The 19,336-nt window shown below is 42.2% G+C and overlaps 1 protein-coding gene across 6 annotated transcripts in view; it reads left to right on the top strand.

Moving 5' to 3' along the window:
* SUGCT (succinyl-CoA:glutarate-CoA transferase) overlaps positions 1–19,336 on the top strand; it is a 346,273-nt gene that overhangs the window by 290,350 nt on the left and 36,587 nt on the right. The window lies entirely within an intron of this gene.

The following is a 19,336-nucleotide window of genomic DNA, read 5'->3' as shown; positions in this document are numbered from 1 at the left end:
GGAAGAGCATGCAGAGAAGGCCTCTGGTAGATAAACTGTTTCTCAATGACTATTTAAAATAGTAACAACTTTTTTTTTTTTTTTCCAGTGTGATTATATTTGAGTATATTGTATTTGGTAGAGAAGAACTTTACTAAGCTCTCAGTTTCTGGCTCAAGGTTGCTTAATAAAGATATTAATGTGAATGTTGAAAATGAATAGACTAAAAATGTCTCTCCTTGAAGAGACTGGGGAGACACTGATCCCAAAGTAAAAAAGGATAACTATTACTTTTTAACCACATAAGCTAGATTTTAATGTGTCTTTTAGTAATTGAATTGGACATCACACTTGAGGCTTTTGACAGAGGTCAGACGTGCTGGCAAGTAAAGTTGTGCTGCCAGTGACATATACTTACTGAGTGAGAGCACGATGGCAGATTTCAGCTCCAAGTACCACGGTTGGCCTCTGTGTCTAGCATATTGGTTTGGAGTAGTCCTTCTCCAGGCATGTCCCCACTCTGAGAGTGGGTTCAAATCTGTATATGAATCCTCACATGTAGATCTCGCATCTTGAAATTCTGAGGAATTTTGCCATTGACTTTAATGTAGGCTACATTTTTAACGTTGCACTTGGTGATTCATACCCTTCCTTTGCTTAAATATCTTTTTGCATGGTTATTGAATTTGATTCTTTCCACACCTAGTCAATGCTTTCCCTCTTGCCTTTTTTTATAATCCCCAGCCTAAGATATAATGTGTGCCAGTAAACACATTGTAAGGGACTAGTGGAACTGGAATGGAGAAGTCACATTATAAAAAACATATTTCTATTCATTTTTCTTTTCAAAAAGCATATTGATGGTAGGAGACGTACAGACCTTTTTTTTTTTTATATTTCTTGCTTCAAGTGAAAAAATATCTTTGCACATATACACTGCTGTTACCACTAGCAAGATATCTTAGATTCAAGAATGGATGTGAAAAAGGGAATTCATGATGTCTAACTAAGAGTGACTGTATAAAAGATTGTAAGACTATTTTAAAGAAAGATGTGGTTCTGTGGTAGTTGAGTGATTTCATTAGGATGTTTCACATATACCATTCAGGATATTCATGTCATAAAGTTATTCTAGAGCTGACTTGTTGTATAAATATACGTATACTTGACATATCATATATACAGAGGGTGCAATACTGTGAGACATCCTTGCTTGAGTCCCAAAGGCCCGGCACTGTACTGCACTCATTGTTTGCAGGACTAGTTCATCCGATTGCAGGGCTCTACTGATGAATCTCTTCTGGCTCTGTATCTGAAGTCAGCTTCATCATCTTTAGTTTGGGGCAGGGCTCTGAAGATGGTCACAATCTGGAGCACCTCAGCTGGAGAGGCTGAGGAACAGGGGCTGGTACAGCCTGGGGAAAAATCAGCTTCAGAGGGGCCTGGCAGCAGCCCCCCAGCACTGACAGGGAGGTTATCAACGTGAAGAGCCAGGCTCTTCACAGCAGTGCATGGTGAGAGGATGAGAGACGAGAGATGCAGGCTGGGTATCGGGAAAGTCTTTTTCATCATGATGACAACCAGGCAGTGGAGCATGTTGCCCAGAGTGGTTGTGCAGGCTCTGTTCTTGGAGGTTTTCAGGAAACAACTAGATAAAGCCATGAGCAACGTAGTCTGACCACACACCTGACCCTGATTTGAACAAGAGCTTGAACTGGAGACCTCCTGAAGTCCTTTCCAACTTGTGTTATGTTCTTATTCTGTGATTAACCTCAGCATCTCCTCACTCAGCTCTGTTGTGCTTAGCCTTTTCCATTGAGATCTGGAGGAGAAATGATATAGTTTTAAGAAAATGGGAAGTGTAGAACACAGAAAGTACTTTTGAGGGCAAAAAATGATAGGGGGGAGATGTTTTATAGAATGCCAGATTGTGGATAATGCTGGATGGCACAGAGACAATACAGTTAAGTGAAGGAACAAAATTTCAAGAAGCTGTAGCAGCTAGGTTAGTCTTGAACTACTTTGCCAAAGAGTAATGGATTTTTCTGAAGAGCAGTAGCATGTGGGTTTCTGGGAGCCACTGAGTAATTTATTCTGAGTTGCAATGCGGACCATAATGGATACCAACCCATACTGATTATGTAGAAAAAGCTAATGGATGCAATGCAGTCTTGCCTAAACCTTTTCCATTATCATCTATTTTATATGGGTTAGGAAACTCAAATAATAATATTCCCAACTTCTGCATTATCTAGTGTCTAATGTTGACTTTTAAAAGCTGCCTGTTGTTTTTTGTAGTCAAAACAGAGTTTGTAATACAATTATTTTTTTTAAAGGAAAAAACACAATGCATTGAGCTGTCCCTAACAAACCAACCTTTGTAGAATTTATTAACTAACAGGAACCTCTGTGAAATAAACCTCGTTTCTAACCCCTTCTAAGCCTTAGCGAATTGGGGATTTGGATATAAGCCTACACTTTGGAATCATCTCTCATCAAACAGGAAACAATATAACTGTAGAAATCATGTAAAACACCTCTTCCAGACAAAACAACTATTCTTAGTTTTGATAATGTTTATATTATACATTCTCCTCATCCCCATTTCCTGAGCTGATAAACACTATTTCTGTCCTTTGGCCCATGATCTGGATCAAGGATGTCTTTATTGCTCAGAAAGGCAAATTTCATACCTGGCTTTGTGATTTCCTTCTGTGCTCTTGAGATAATGGGGGGGGGACGGGGGGGGACGGACTGCTCCAAGCTCAGTTAGGAAAGGCAGTACAGGATTCCTCCTTGGCATAGATTTCTTGGACTGAATTCAGGCAATCTATGTTAATTAATCAACCCACTCAGGAGAAATGTCCCTTTTTCCAGTCTTCTCCTGTCACTGTGCTTTACAAATATAGTACTGAAACAGGAAAGACTTTTTTTTTACAGATAGACTTTTCCTGTTGTATGATTCATTAAATAGTGTCGTGGTTCCATGGAGACTAATTGCCATCAATCTCTTAGAAGAATGGTTTTAAGGAACAAGCCAAAGAGGCAAGAAATCCAATAGGACTTCCTTACTATGCCACAGATTTCTTCCTTAACCTTGGACAAATCGCGCTCTGTGTCTCACCTTACTAATTGTTTGCAGTTTTTCAGATCTTAATTAATAGTTGAAAAATACTTTGATTTCTAAGGAAAGGAAGTTCTTGGAATAACTCTATGTATTATTTTAAATATGTATTCCTATTTATTATGTATGTATGTATTTATACTTATTTTCTCCATGTATGGGGAAGACCAGTTATAGTTGTGGAAATAACAGTGGGGTATCTATGTGTTTGATCAGTACATTTCAATACAGGGAGCAGGTATGGCTATTAGTGATACATGCTGTCTTTTTTGATCATTTAATGTAAGTGCAGTGGGGGAAGCTTCAGCAGGACTAGATATATGGCAGAGAAAGGTGATTCCTTCATGGGGGAAGTTTGCAGGAAATTAAGGAAGTCTGTACTCCAATCCATCGTTTCCTGCAGCTAGGAGATCCCACAATATAGGAACAACAACAACAACATAAAAAATCCCAACAATTTCTTTTTTCAATAAACCTCTGCTTGAACTTCTGATTCTGTCTGCTTCTCATCAGGCAGTTTTTACATATGCGTGTGTGTGCGCGTGTGTGCGTGCATGCATGTGCATAACTGATGTTGATTGAAAAATTTTAATTTCACTTCACTATTTATGGTACATTGGAGACAAACAGTTTCACCGGCATTACTGTTACCTCACTCGCCTTTTTTAGTCATCAGGGCTGACTGTTTATGTCTTTTACATTCATAGAGCTGATTTCAATTTTGAGGAATTCAGGACCATTACAGGAACTCGGCAGAAATGATGTATGACAGCACACTTAGCTATCCTCAAAATACTTCAAAAAATCTTAATAAATATATAAACAATGTATTCGTACTGATTGCAAAAGCAGAAAAGAAAGAGGTGGTGGGAATGGCAAGGAATATGTTATAAGCTTCAGGATTATGTAGAACAGGCTAGTCTATGTTTTTAATGAATGATACTTTAATTTGGAATCTCTTAAGATTCCTTTTAAAGTAAGACATAAGCAACAAGCCTTTTCATATTTTTGCTCCTATGTCATATGTTTCCAGAGTATTTCTCTACTGTATATTTTAAAATTTGCTATACGTCCCAGAATGGTCTTAGTGCCACAGTTAATACTTTTAAAGTTAATGTTTTAAGGAAGAAAATCCAGCTGTCTCTTACCTAGTTCTGGGACTTCGGTTGTTGGAAGAAATTAAGAAATAGTGGAAGTCTTTTCCATCAGGCTCAGAGTAACTGAGTAGCAGTACCGAGTGGGACCAACAGTGTTCCGCAGGCAGCGGCGCTCCAGGACTGGTGTTCTGAGCTGGACCTCGGCAGACCCTAGGTTTTTCTGTCTTTCTTTAAGTTGTGGCAATCAAAGTAGGTTTTCTTGCATCATGTGTTTGTTTCCAGGACCCAACACTGCCATACTGGGAGGGGAAATAAAAATATTTCAGTGGACAAGTGGGGACATTTTCCTACTTTGTGTGGTTATAAGGCAAGTAAAATGGTGGTTGAAGTTTTGCTAAATGTTGATCGGTAATTATACTTCTACTTACTGGACAATATTTTCTTTATATTTTCCTTCATGTGTCCTAAGATATACTAGGATTTTCTTTAAACTGGAAATAATAGTTCCTTGTGGAGAGTAAACTAAACAGTATCACCTTTCTGTTACATGGGGCTGCAGAGGGGGAAGTTGAAGTATTAACTGAATAACCAAATAAACTCATTAATTTCCCACCAATGGTGACAGTCCTACAATTCAGCTTTGTTTAAAACTATTTTTTTTGTTCTGTTTAAATGTGTTTCCCACTTCTTTATACGTAAGTAACAGCAACTTAGAAAGTACTTGGTTAACCCTCACTCTGTAACAAGCACAGCCAGGTGCTCACACAGTTCAGGGTGTGTGATTGTAAAGATATATCTGCATGCCTCGGGTGCGTTGTAAAACAGCCAAATTACTTCAACACCCATAAATTGTAAGTATATCTTTATGATCTTTAATAATTATTGGATAAGAAAAGGAATCTACTGTCAGCTAAAAAAGTTTGGTTTATTAAATGTAAAAATATGTTTCAAACATTCAGACAATTTTACATAATCCCTGGGATACTGAATATACTAATCCTCATTTGTGTTTCCGCCATGTCATCTTGACCCCAGCTCTGCCTCCCCCTGAATGGAAAGAATGATTGGACTTAAACTGTTTTCTGTGAACCTAGACTGAACAATTTTATGCTCAGCAGTGGCCATTAGATCATGTAGTTCGCCTTCTTATGGCATTGGCCATAGAATTTCATCGATTTAATTCTTTCACATGTGTTTGACTACAGTTTGTCTTACACAGAATTCCTCAAGAGATGGAAAATTCATCAAATATTGCCTCTTTCTTTAAATGCCCAATCAGGTTCATTTAAAAAAAAAAAAATGCCATGATTCTAATTCAGTTTTACCTAGTTATATAGAGCAACAATATTTTGTTCATGTCTTTCATGAGCTTTAACTACTTTTCTATTCTCCTCATGAAAGTACTTACATGATAGAAGTCACATCTAGATAACTGTTTGACAAACTATGTAGAGTAATTTGCCCAGGTCTTTTCAAGTCTGTTGTGTAAGCAAAGTGCAGCAGCTTTGTCTTTTTATTGCAGTCTGTATACTGTGTATTTACAAGAAAAATTTGCAGTTTATATAGTGCATCACAAACCTCCTGCCTGACTCTGGGCAAGTCCCTTAGCTCATGAAATTACATTTCTCACTTCTTCATCCAAAAAAATGAGATAATAGAACTCATGAGTAACTACGAAGCATAAATATGCTCATTTTTTTCCCAAATTATAATAATGACAATACGTGAAATTTGATGCTCTGGGATTGGGTAGAAATGAGGGCCAAAATAAGGCTTATACAGTTAACTTTACTGTTCACTTGATTAAGAGCCTATCACCAGTCTATAACATGTACCTGTTGTGGGTTAATAAATTTACATATATTTAACTTTTTTATCTGTAACTCCTGAAGTAGGGCATATTTAAGCCCTCTTAGTCACTGTGAACTTGCAATTATTTTTGATCCTCTTCCTTGTACTTCCCACAGCTCTTTCTAGTAATGTTCTGCCCAGAAATTAATCCTGTGTTGCATCAAAATCTCTTTTTAAAAGACCACTATTGCCTGACTTACAGATATGAGGTGTCTGCCCATGCAGTAAAAATTACGTTGATCTATTTAGCTGTTATGCTGCATTTCAAGCTCATGTCTAATTTGCTTGCCAATTTAATCCTGAAGACTGTGTCAGTGTTACTATTTCCAGATATATATTTCCATTTAAGTGCCAGCGTTCCAGGTTATTTTTCTCCAGATACATTTTTTCCCCAATATGAATAGAGCGCAATGTTTTTGATGCTTCTTATCTCTCTAGATCCCTTTAAGTGGTCAGTAAAGACACAATTTGATTGGGTAAATTTGAATTCAACAAGCTCTTCACCTATTCTAAAACTTGTGCCTGCTATTACTGTTGATACATTCACCAGCAGATCTTCCTTGCACAACAGCCCTGCTTCAAAACACAAGCGTGGTGATTTGGACTTGAGTCTTGATTATTCCAAATGAAACTTTAATAATTTATCTATCAAAAATAAAGCATTCCTGCCACTTCTTTTGCCCCCTGCCATTTTGCTAATTGTTCTGAAGCTCTTTTGAGGTTCTGGAAGGGTAGGAAATTTCCAAGAGTTTTTCCAAATGTTTCATGAATAAATATGATTTTTTTCCCCAGATTTTTATTTAGATGATGTTATTCACCAAATTTGTTCCAAACTTGCAAATATTGTTTTGTTAAACATAAACTTTTTTTTTTGGTGAAATAAAAGTAGCTTGTCCATCCTATGCAAAAGGTTTAAACCAAGGCAGAACAGATGTGAACTAGCTTAATCCAAGGTCTATTGAAAACATCAGGCATTGGGTCAAGACTCAATTAGAAAAATCTTCCTAATACAGTTTGTTAAAGTACTGAACAGAATCCCCTAAGAAGACATAGAATCCCTGTTTCTTTCGCTGTCTGAAACTAGACTGAACATAGCAGTAAATAAAAAAGTTTATCCATATAAAAAGCAGATAATTGTTCTATTAAAAGGGATTGATAACTTAATTTTATAATTTGGTGTCAGTTCATTGCTTTAAATTAAAGTTGTTCAGAGATTGTGCCTGTGGCAGGCCAATAAAAAATTTATATTGATCTGTGTGTAAGGAGAGTGTTCCTCATGGGTTTTGAACGGGATGCAGAGATGAAATGAGGCAGAGGCTTGCAGATTGGAACAAGCTTTTTAATATTCTTTGCAAGCTGGTTTTAGAAGCATCACAAGGAACATAAAATCAGGCACATTTGTGAAGAGAGGCAGTGCAATTTATAAACAAACATGTGGGGCAAACAAAATTTCAAAGCTGATCATGCGCAAATACCAAATTCCAGTTGCCCAACTTGTACATACTAAAAGCACAACTGCATGCACACATCTGCTATTCCCAGCCCATGAACACAGACATACTTATGCAAGCTTGTATAAACTCATAGCAATTTGATAGTATTCTAAAGAAATTACAAGATTAGCAGTAAAAAATTAAACTGCATTGCTTTGACTGTGAGATTTAGATTCCTATATGAGTAAATCTATGATGAAAACTGTCCTGTAATTTGCTGAGTTACATTTGGGAATACTTTCTCTTTCTCGAAGAACTGGGTAGCACAGTTTTCAGCTGGAGTTGAGCTAGTGCTTTTTCTTTTGAGCCAGGTAAAGTTCTGGTGATGCCATGCAGCCACTTCTTCCTAGCTTTACTGCCCATGCAGTATGTTTTTTCAGTGTCACCTAGTCTGAACTATTTTGGATTACTGAAATGGTCAGTGAACTCGTCTCCCTGGAAAACACACCTTATAAAAATGGAAAAAGTTCATATGATGGGGGCACACCTCAAATACGGGTTTTATATAAGGAAAATTGTTAGCTTTCTGGTCTCATTCCTCAGCCAGAACCTAACCGTTATCTGGGCTCCCAGCACAATTCTGTGTTGTCTTCTCAGCCACCTGAATCTTAAGAGGTTGGGAAGCTAAAGCAGAACAGCTGGTAGGCACTGCCCTGGAAACATCAGCGGTATCTGTGCTGTGCCAGGGATCAGGAGTTGTGCTGATAGCAAAGAAATTAAAATAGAACCTACGATACATAGAACTACACTGCTGGAGAACAGGAGTCATTTTTCATGCTCAAAGCTTGCCTTAGGCAGTTGCAAAATCTAACAGCTTTGACCAAGAAACCGGTGATTCACAGCAAACGGTATAGTGTCAGGGTGGAGAAGAAAAGGCTCACACTGAAAGACCACGCTGATGAGAAAACATGGGGAATGAGTTGAGGAAGGAGGTGATAGGAAAAGACTGCAATGAACTGAGGCCTTGCAAGCACTGGCTGGTGCACAGTTCCCCTCCTTAAACTGATCCTTGCTAATTGGTGTCAATGGTTAGTCAAACCAATATTCTGAATTTCAGAAATTCTGTAGTACTTGTTATGTTTCAGTTCTGGTTAAGGTTCAGTGAAAACTTTGAAATAATAGGTGAAATTGAATTCCAGTCTGAGACAAAGTAATAATTAGAAACTCTTTTGGTTTCATATGTGGTTTGTCTCTTGGGATATAAATTTTTGTGGAAGTCCTTAGAATACTTCATTTAGAAATAGAAAAAACTCTTTGCAAAGGTGATCACTTTATATACAGTTCTATCAGATATTTCCTTAATGATATAGTGAATTATATACTTGATCATGTGAATGCACCACTGTCGTGGTTTATCCCCACGCTGATGCTCGCTCACCTCCCCACCCCCCCACCCCCAGTGGGGTGAGGAGGAGAATCAGAAGAAAAAGGTAAAACTCATGGGTTGGGATACGGACAGTTTACTGGGGCAGCAAAGGAAGATAAAAAGTAACAACAATACTTAGAATATACAAAGCAGTGGTATGCAATTGAATTTGCTCACCTGACCTGATGCCCAGCCTGTCCCCAAGCAGCAACCCCTACTCCCCAGCCAGCACCCTTTATATCTGGAGCGTGATATGTATCATAGTATGGAATAGCCCTTTGGCCAGTTTGGGTCAGCTGTCCTGGCTGTGTCCCCTCCCAGCTTCTTGTGATTAACTCTATCCTAGCTGAAAACCAGGACAACCACTTACTATTTTGTATGTGCAAGCCATGTGTTTATGTAAATAAACAAAGTGTACAGTTCTTTTGTTTCCTTTGAATATCCCTGTATTTTAAAATCTGGCCTTCACCTCCCAATGGGAAACACTTTAGAGATCAGTAAATTTGGCAAAGGAGGCTGTTTTGCCAAATATTCTAGTTTTCACATTTATTCATACTTAGAGGAATAGAGAATATAAATATGGGGTATAGATTTTTGTGTTGGTAGTATTTACCTTTCTTACCTTCCTAGATTGCTAGAATAAGAACTAGTGTTGTAATTCCTAAGAGGGAATTTTTACTTCCTGATTCCCTAACTACTCACAAATCAATGTCCCCACTGTATGATTTAATAGTTGTTTTATCTCAAAACTGAATGCACAGTTTAATAGCCTACCCTTCTACTCCTCATTTTCCCTCGGATTTCCTGAGAAAAAAGACATCAGAAAATGCTGATGTGTCCTTTTGCTCCTCATAGGTTCAGGTACCATGCTGTAGCTTTCACCAGCTCTAGAAGAGTGTTGTGTAACTTCGGTATAGCTGCATGGCAATGTTAGATTGGAAGATACCATTTTGACCTATCCTTCAAGCACTTCTATAATCCTGATACTGTAGAGAAAACTGCTGGGGGGGGGAAACAGGAGAAATTGGAGGAGTAGCTCAGAATTTAATAGAAAACCCTTGGGGTCTTCCTGTGAAGCCATTCACCTTCTAAGAGTTATTATTCTGACCTAATTTCAGTCTTTCAAAATGTTGTCTAGTGTGGAGATAATTTGGAACCTTCCTTCCAGTTGACTTTAAGAAAGCAAGCAATACCATGATTACTACTTTAATATGACTTTTAGATTCTCACTGCTAGATGGTTCATCACTCAGAGCAGCATCACCCACAGCCAACCTCCATGTGGCAATCTGGTACCTTTTCCATGAATTTGTATTTACTCTCAAGATTTTTCTGTCAGATGTCCTCAAGTCTCAGTTATGTTTTTTTGAAATGAAGGAAGTTTGCAGCCAGTTGCTATATTGTGAGGCATAACATATACTTCTACTTTTCAGGCATTTTCAGAGATTAATATTCTTTTCCCCAGGTGTACGCAGACTTGAATCAAAATGCTTCACTGAGTATATTTAGAAACTATAAGTATTATCTGGCTCTTGAAAACCAATATTATACTGGGCACCAGTTCCAATTAAATATAATAATATATTGTACTTCTATAACATAATTATGTATTACACCTGCAAATCAGATATGAATGTATATTATATACCATTATAGAACATAACAGTCTTGATACCTGTGGAGGTTATTTGGTGTTAAACCGTAGTGAGAGAAGAACTAGGTAGTTTCAGTGTTATAATTTATACACAAAGGTGATTCAGAAAATGCAGAAACCTGAATATTTTGTGTCTGAGATATTAACTTTTCTGTTTTTACAAAGTGTTTTATGAAGGAAATTATTGTAAATGAAAAGAAAGCTAAACCTTGGTATCGTGCTGCATTTTTATCTGCTCATCTTTGAGCAGTATTTATGTGTAATTATAATTATCTGTGATATCAAAGACAGGGAAAAAAACATTATTTCTTTATAAACAAGATTTAAAATATTGGGTACATTCAGGGAATTTACATGCTCTGATGATTCATGGCGATTACATTGTTGAAGATAAATGCCTTAGAAAGTTGTGGATAATTTTTAAACTCAAGATGAATGAATTAAACAAATGTTGTCTTATTTACAGTAAAGCATGTCCTCAGTAAAAGTGCTCTGCTCTTTTTTGAAGACTTGACTTCTATTTTCAGGAGCTTTGTCATATACTTTTTCTAAATTTACTGTAATTAATGAGAAGTAATGATCAGTAATCAACTTAAATGTACCATAAAATATGGAACCTAATATATGCAAGACAAAATTTAAGCATTCCGATTCATGGTGCCCTTCGTAGTATATTGACTGATAATTACACTGAGCTATTAAGAGGATCCATTTGTAGAGGCTCTTTAAAAAGTCAAGAGGTAAGATCGAAAACTCAATCATAATTTAGGAAATTTCTGTCTTCTAGTGCTTCATGTCTCTAGCTGAAGATATTTAGTAGTTCAAAATTTACTTCTATATTTGAGTAGTGTAACCATTACCACCTCCTATCTTGTAAAAAGAAATAAATCCTGCTCCAAGCGACCAGGGCATTTGAACCGCCACTTTGGGGAGGAAAGACTGCATGTTGGTTTGTTCATCATACTGGGATTGTAGCTAATTTCCACTTCATTGCTGCTTTTAGCTACTTAACTAGCAATACCTATGGGCCAAAGACACCAATCCAGGCAGGAATGTGATTATACTTAATTCAGGAGTTATTTCTGGGTGCAGATGTAATTGATGTACAACTCAGCCTTTGAAAGACTTATGACTTTTGATTATACGTTGGATTCTTCCACAGGTCTCATATTTCCAGTATTTCCTAAATAATGCAACTGCGAAATATAATGACTGAGGCATGCTGGCAGAGAAAACAATTTTGTCCTGAACTTTAAGGTATAATGGCTATAAAGTTCACTTGCCAGTGGTGTTCTCCCACTGGAAACATTCAGCCTATAATAAAAAACAAGATGGTTGAAAGGATGCACATCTATGTAGCTGTAAGAGAGCTACATAATAGGAAAAAAAAGGCAAATTATTAAGACAATGTACATTCACCAGAGTACTTAACACTCTTATGTGAGCACTCACCATACAGGATATGACATAAATTGTATTATCTAATGCTGTTCCATCTATTTGACAAAAATGAGAAAATATGTACAACTAGTTCTTCTCTCCTCTGTACTCCAACTTCATAGGCCTAAAAGACGGATTTAAGTCATGTATGTTGTGTATTGTGATTATGTTATCTATAGGATGCTGAAATTGATACTGTCTGCGTAAACAAGCAGGTAACTTTAAATTTATGCTTTTTAACATATTTGTTTTCTAATCTTCTGTATTAGAGCTTATTGCCTCCACCTCAACTCAGGGTTTTTTTAGCATATTTTTCTTCAGTAACTTCAATTTGTCCCAGATATCTGTAAAGTGGGCACATGCCCTGCATATATTGTATGCTGAAGGAAAACCTGGGCAACAGGACGTCCTGAGTGCCATATAAACTGTCATTTTGGATTAGAAGGAATTAATTTAACGTGAAGGGATATAATCCATACAGATTTGTTGAGAATTGCTTCCTTTATTAAGCAGACTAACAGAGTGCTAGGTGAAGAAATGGCTGAAGGGCAGGGCTCAAAGGGTTGAACTGGGCTACATCTGGCTGGCGACCAGTCAGCAGCGCTGTTCCGCAGGGCTCAATTCTAGGGCCAGTTCTGTCCAATATTTTTGTCAACTGTCTGGAGGCAGGAGTTGAATGCACCATTAATAAGTTTGCTGATGAAGTGGAAGGTGCTGTTGACTTTCTTGAGGGACAAGAGGCCTTGCAGAGGGATCTGGATAGCTTGGAGCGTTGGGCAATCATCAGTGGCACAAAACTGACAAAAACAAATGCCGGATTCTGCCCCTAGGACAGAGTAACCCATGACACAAGTCTACACTTGGGGGCAGTGGCTGGAGATCAGCCCTGCAGAAAGGGGTCTGGGGGTGCTGGGTGATGGGAGGCTCAACAGGAGCCAGCAGTGTGCCCTGGCAGCCAAGAGGGCAAACCGCATCCTGGGGTGCATCAGACACAGCATAACCAGCCGGTCAAAAGAGGTGATTATCCTGCTGTAATTAGCACTGGCGCAGCCTCACCTTGAGTCTTGTGTGCGGTTCTGGGCCTCACAATTTCAGAAGGATGTTAAGGTAGTTGAGAGCGTCCTGAGGAGGGCACCAAAGGTGGCGAAGGGGCTGGCAGGCATGTCCTCTGAGGAGTGTCTGAGGAGTCTGGGCTTGTCTAGTTTGGAGAGAAGGAGGCTGAGGGGTGACCTCACTGCTCTCTCCAGCTTCCTGCGGAGGGGAGGTGCAGAGAGAGGTGCTGCTTTTTTCTCCCTGGGACCCAGGGCCAGGGCGCGAGGGAATGGCTCCAAGCTGCATCCATCGGGGCAGATTCAGATGTGACATGAGGATATATTTCTCTACCGAGAGGGTGGTCAAACCTTGGAAGAGGCTTCCTGGAGAGGTGGTCTATGCCCCACGCCTGTCTCCCTTTTCTTGCTTACACACAGTTTTAGATATGCCTGAGCCATTTCCTTTGGAAAAACACACTAAAAGAGCCTAGGAACAGCAGTACTCCATCAGAGAGAAGGTCCATCTGGCCCAAAACTCTGTCTCCAGTGTGGCCAACCATCGATGTCTACAGGAGAGCATCTGAGCAGTGCAGGTCTCTTGCTGTCAGGGTCCTGGGGGTGCTCATGGGCTTCAGTGGCTGGGACTGGCCTCCCCTGGGACCCCCACCTGCACCGTCTCCTACCAAGGGCCCCGGGGACGTGTCTCAGCTCAGCCTGGGGCCTTCAGTCCCTGCCTGAGCCATCTTGTAGGTGCGCCCGTCTCTGCCCCTGTCTCCTGGATGGGCCTGGGACCTGCACTGCAGAGAGCCCCTCTCCTGGATGGAGCCATCAGACCTAGGTCAGAGCTTTTCAGGCACAGAACAGCATCACCACTCCCTTCCCTTTTCCCTTCCCTTCCCTTCTCCCTTCCCTTCTCCCTTCCCTTCCCTATTCTATTTTATTCTACACACCCACCGTGAGCCGTGTAATGATAAGACTGTTATTTCCCTGAAATGCCAGGGCTTCTTCAGCTCCAAAAACACTTTCAAGGACACATCACACAAAGGTTACAAGAGCAAACAGGTTTTTATTTTATGGTCTTTTTCTGAATCATTGAAGAGCCAGTGCTCACAATCGTGAGGACAATGCACATGTGCAGCCAGGAGCAGGCTGATGCATTCTTCCGTTCAGAAAAAACATCCCTTGCAGTCTGGCAAAGGCAAGGCACGGAGCTGCAGAAAGGAGCAGCAGCAATACAGGACAAGCAGTCCCTGTTTCCTGAAGAGTGACAACGTGAAGAATGAGGATCAGGACCGACCACACACACACACACCAGAAGAAGAAGAAGAGGCGGAGGTGTGTGGTACCATGGGCTATTTTGCAAAGATTGGCGCCCAGCGATGACAAAAGCATACTTTTGACATTCCCAAGCTTGCTGTGCTGTGCTTCTCGTCCAGCGATGCGTGAAAAGCGCGCTTGCACCTGCCCTGCGCTTGGATTGCCCGCAGGGAGAGCTGCAAAGTGGCAGCTGCTGCTGGTGGTGCAGCAGGACTGGGGCCTTCCAAAACCACAGGCTGTCTTGCAGAAGCAAGAACCCCTGGGGAAAGGGAGCCAAGGGAAGAGCAGAGCTCGCTCCCGCTGTGAAGCTGCATGGGGCAAGAGAGCCCCAGAGAGCCAGGGCCCGAGAGAGTGGCACCTTGGCGGTGCAAGAGCAGCAGGCAAGAAGACCCTAGCCAAAAGGGGCCAGAGGAGCCCTGCCGAGGGGTTGTGCTCAATGCTACAGAGGACAAGACGCAAGCCCTGGGGGCCTCCCTTGGGGCCCGCCCTGGGGCTCTAGCAAGCTTCCTCCCCCCGGATGCGGGGCACGAGGGCCACCTTCGTGGAGCATGAGCAGCAGGCACCTGGCCAAAATGGCCCAAAGCAGGCCTGGCAAGGGGCCGGTGCTCAAAGCCACAGAGGAAGGCAAAAAACCCCCGGGGACACCGGCTAGCCCACCGGGGGGGGAAAAAGCCTTCCTCCCCCCAGCTGCAGGGCACAAGAGGCCATCTTCGTGGTGCACGAGCAGCGGGCAGTGACCGAGCCAAAATGGAGCGGAGGAGCCCTGACAACAAGTGGTCCTGCTCAGTGCTGCAGAGGAAGGCAAAAAACCCCCGGGGACCAGTGCCAATCTGCCCCGGGGGAAAATTCCTTCCTGACCCCAGCGGCGCTGGCGATCGGCTATTCCCTGAGCATGTGAGCAAGACCGGCCTCCTCCTCCTCCCACAGGTAGGCTGGTCACGCCTCCCAGGTGATAGATGCCCAAGCCCTATTCTCCCTCAGCCTGGAGCCATCTCAGGGGCTTCCCAGAGTGGCCAAGTGCCCCCGGCCTGATCCACCTTGGGGACAAGAATCCTGCCCGTGGGTGTCCGTCTGAACACCAGTGGGTGCTCTAAAGCACCAGGACCCCTTGGCAACCTCTCTGCATCCTCCCATTTCTTACGGCTGCTGCCCCTGGCTCCACGGGGGATGAGGACGGTGAGCTCTGCAGTGCTTCTCCAGAAGGCATTCCCTTGCTCTGGCCACGGCTATCCGGCAGAAAAGGCATGATAGCCTCAGGCACCTCCCTGGGTTATTGGTGGTTCTCATCTCCTGAGGGGCTTGCGTTTGTTCCCCTAAGGCTGAAGCAGGATTTCCATCCATCCATCCATCCTGAAGGTGGCCCCGCCAGGAGCTGGCCTTGCAGCGGAGAGTCTCCATCCAGCAGGCTCGTCCGGCTTCCGTTCTTCCTCCGTCAGCCTCTGCCGAGGAATTCCACCGGTTCCTCGAGAACTTTCTCTCGGATGCCTTCGAGCTGCCCGCGGGCCAGCTCTGGCAGCAGCAGATGGGAGGCTGCTCTATTTATCCTGCCCCGGGGCATTGTGACTGCTGCGTTGCCGGGCGGTGGCATTGTGACATGGGGGTGACGGGACCCCCCCATGTGCAGCCCCGCCCACTGCAGCCCCGCCCACCACCCCTCCACCCAGCATCGAAGGAAGGAAGGAAGGAAGGAAGGAAGGAAGGAAGGAAGGCAGGAAGGCCTTTGGGGTGCTGGGCCCGAGGCGGTCCCCATGCCCAGGAGGCCCAGGGGGCTGTCCCTGCCCTTGGCAGCCATGCCCTGGGCACAGCTGCTGGGCATTCCTGGCAATTGATCTGTACCTTCAGGCTGTGTCAATAAACAAGGGCGTTTGTACCACAGGCATTCACTTGGTCGTGGTGATGCTAGAGGTGAAAGCGCGGGTTTGGTTCCCTCTGCATGACCTCTGCAGAGGCACAGAGGGCATGCGTGATTTCCTCAGCATTCCTTCCCAATGCACCAAAGGACCTTTGCTACTACACTCTTTACAGGGAGGTCTTCTTCTGGGAAAAAAGTCATGAATTGTTTTGTCTTCTTGACCATATTCTCCCTTGCACTTCAATAGCTCTTTTCCTCCTTTGGCCTCCATCCTTGATACCTTGCTTGAAAGCCATGGCAGCCCTCTCAGCCTTTGTCTTGCTCCGCCCAGTCGTCGTCATCTTCTGGAGGCCTGCCGTGCCCCTCATCAATTGCTTAGTCTTTGTCTGCCTTCGTCCCAGAATTGGGGAATTTGTCTTTCTCGAACCTGAGGAATGCGAAACGGCCATAGTGGTATGGGTACAGGAGTGCTCAGCACGGCTTTGCACACTGCTTGCCTTTCTTGCCTGACACACGAGAATGCATTTGCCTGGATCACACTGGTGGTGGCTCCTAGTGCCCCTGTGACCTACTCATGCCTCCAGGAACATTGGCCTACTCCAGTGTTTCCAAAGGGGAGCAGAAATTCATGGTGCTCCACCTGATGTCGTGTTAGCTCTTTCTACCCTGCAGTTCTTCATGCAGGGTTTACTGATGTCAGGGATCTCTCTTCTGTCAGAGCTTCAGCTGGTCAGGAGGGTGGGGGCCGTAGAAGCATACCATGAGACAGAGCCTTTTCTGCCTCAGGGATGCCATGGAATCCAGAATACGATGTGGCCAAGGAAACCTACCTTTCTTGGGCGGTGCTTTTCTGCAATCTGAATTCAAAAGACCTGAGCGTGAAGGTCACTGTCTCCTACAGCTGCTGACAGCCAAGCGTGAAGGGTGGAGCCTGAGAGACGTGTTAAGGGGGCTTTCACCCCGTGGTAGCCTGCTGGAGTCCAGCTCCAGGCAGTCACGGCCAGCAGATCCAGGCCTCCACTGGCCAGATGAAGTTGTCAAGCAGTTGAACCCGATGATATTGTAGATCCCTTCCAACTCAACCATTCTATTCTGTTCTATTCTATTATATTCTAATTTTAAAATATCTTAATTTTTATCTTCCTTATAGCTTCTGTCCACCTGTGTGTCCACTCAGCTCCCTCCAAACTTATTTACTTGCAAGGAAGTCCTTTTTCTTTTGACAATTTTATTCTGTCCTTCCATTCTGGCATTAGTATTATGGATATATTCCATTGGCCATGTGAGATGGGCACCTGACAACAAGACAGCCTTTTTGAAATCTCTGTTGTATCTTGGTTTTCTGATGTACACTGGAAATTACTCCCTGAACTATGAAAGAATAGGATCTGGGCTGGTTCATAGAGTCAAAACTCATTACTCTTTCCCGTACAGTGATAATGTGTCCAAGACCAGCAGAGGTTAAGAAACTGGGTTTGTTTGGCAGATGTTTCTTGTTATTCTGCCAATTAAGTCAACAATAGGTATTCATAATCCTAGGCAGGCTTGGAGGTCATAGAAATTACAGGGCAGGCAGAATAGCTCATGCACAAATAGCTGAAAAAGAAAGTAATCTTGTGGGAATTTTTCCCCCCTCTTTTTATTCTGCTTGTTCTAAGAGCTGTCACCAATCAGTAACACTGTGCATTGGCTTCACCCCTTGATTCTGTCTACAGTGTTCACAATCCTGAATGGCACAGGCTCTGTCTTATTGTTGCAAGGGAGATGTTCTTCTGCAGTTTGTCTTACATGCAGCTTTCAGTGCTTTGTATAAGTATTAAAACATTTTTTTCAGCAACTAGTTTAAAATAAATGGTTGGAATACTTATATTCTTAAGAGAGAATGGGCAATCTCCATGGAATAAAGACAGCAGTGGTTGTGAGGTGGCATGCGATGTAATGCAGTCTTTTGTTGCCTTACCAGTATAAAAATATTCATTAGATTCTTGCTTTCTGACTTTCTGTCCTGGTTTTGGCAGGGATAGAGTTAATTTTCTTCCTAGCAGCTGGTACAGTGCTGTGTTTTGGATTTAGGATGAGAATAATGTTGATAACACACTGATGGTTTTAGCTGTTGCCAAGCAGTCAAGGACTTTTCAGGTTCTCATCCTGCCCTGCCAACGAGAAGGCAGGGGGTGCCCAAAAAGCTGGGAGGGGACACAGCCAGGACAGCTGACCCAAACTGGCCAAAGGTGTATTCCATACCATATGATGTCATGCTCCGTATATGACTGAGGGTTGGCTGGGAGGCGGGGCAGCTCGGGAACTAGCTGAGCATTGGCTTCGAGTGGTAAGAAATTGTACTGTCCATCATTTGGTTTATGTATTCTTTTTTATATTATTATTATTTATTAGTACTATGATCTTATTTTTCTGTCCTATTTAACTGTCTTTTTCTCAACCTATGAGTTTTACTTTTTTCTTTCCTTTTAGATTCTCTCCCCCATCCCACTGGGGATGGGTGTTTGCATGTGAGCTAAGGGTGGTTGTTTTACCTGCTGGCCAGGTTAAACCACAACACCTTCTCAAGTATTATCCTTACTGAACAAGACATGGAGCTAGCAGAGAGAAGCACTGATCTTAAGAGGAAAAAGAGATTTGAAGAGCTGGTTTGTGTGCTTGTGGCTGGGATGTTAATGGCAATTGAAGGATCTCTGCAGGTTAATTCTCTCAACAGAGTGCCACTGGACTTAAAAAATGTGGGGCGCTCTCATGTTATTATGTCTTAAGTAGTAAAGAACAGTGTGATACAACAGTCAGTTGGGTGAGACTGACAGCAAGAATAAATTATTATTGAAAGACAAATAATGCAAGAGCTTTAAAGAGAGAAAACAAGCAGCCATGAGGCAATGAACAGCCATGAAACAGTAACTTCGCTAAGAAAGCTGAATTTCCATACAAAAAATCCTTACTCAGGTGTAACAGTACTAATATATACTGAGTAAAGCATTGACTAGGGAGGGTAAAGATGAAAAAAGTATGACAAAACATTTCTACTATTGCTTCTGATGAAAAAGTGAAGTGAATGAGATATTGTTGGTACTAATAATACCTAAGACACTGTAGCAGCTGATAAAAGTATTTGATATACTGT

Source organism: Grus americana, chromosome 2 (assembly GCF_028858705.1).
Source record: "Grus americana isolate bGruAme1 chromosome 2, bGruAme1.mat, whole genome shotgun sequence".
Taxonomy (NCBI): domain Eukaryota; kingdom Metazoa; phylum Chordata; class Aves; order Gruiformes; family Gruidae; genus Grus; species Grus americana.
The sequence above is the reverse complement of the archived record's forward strand: the minus strand, read 5'-3'. Positions and strand labels throughout refer to the sequence as shown.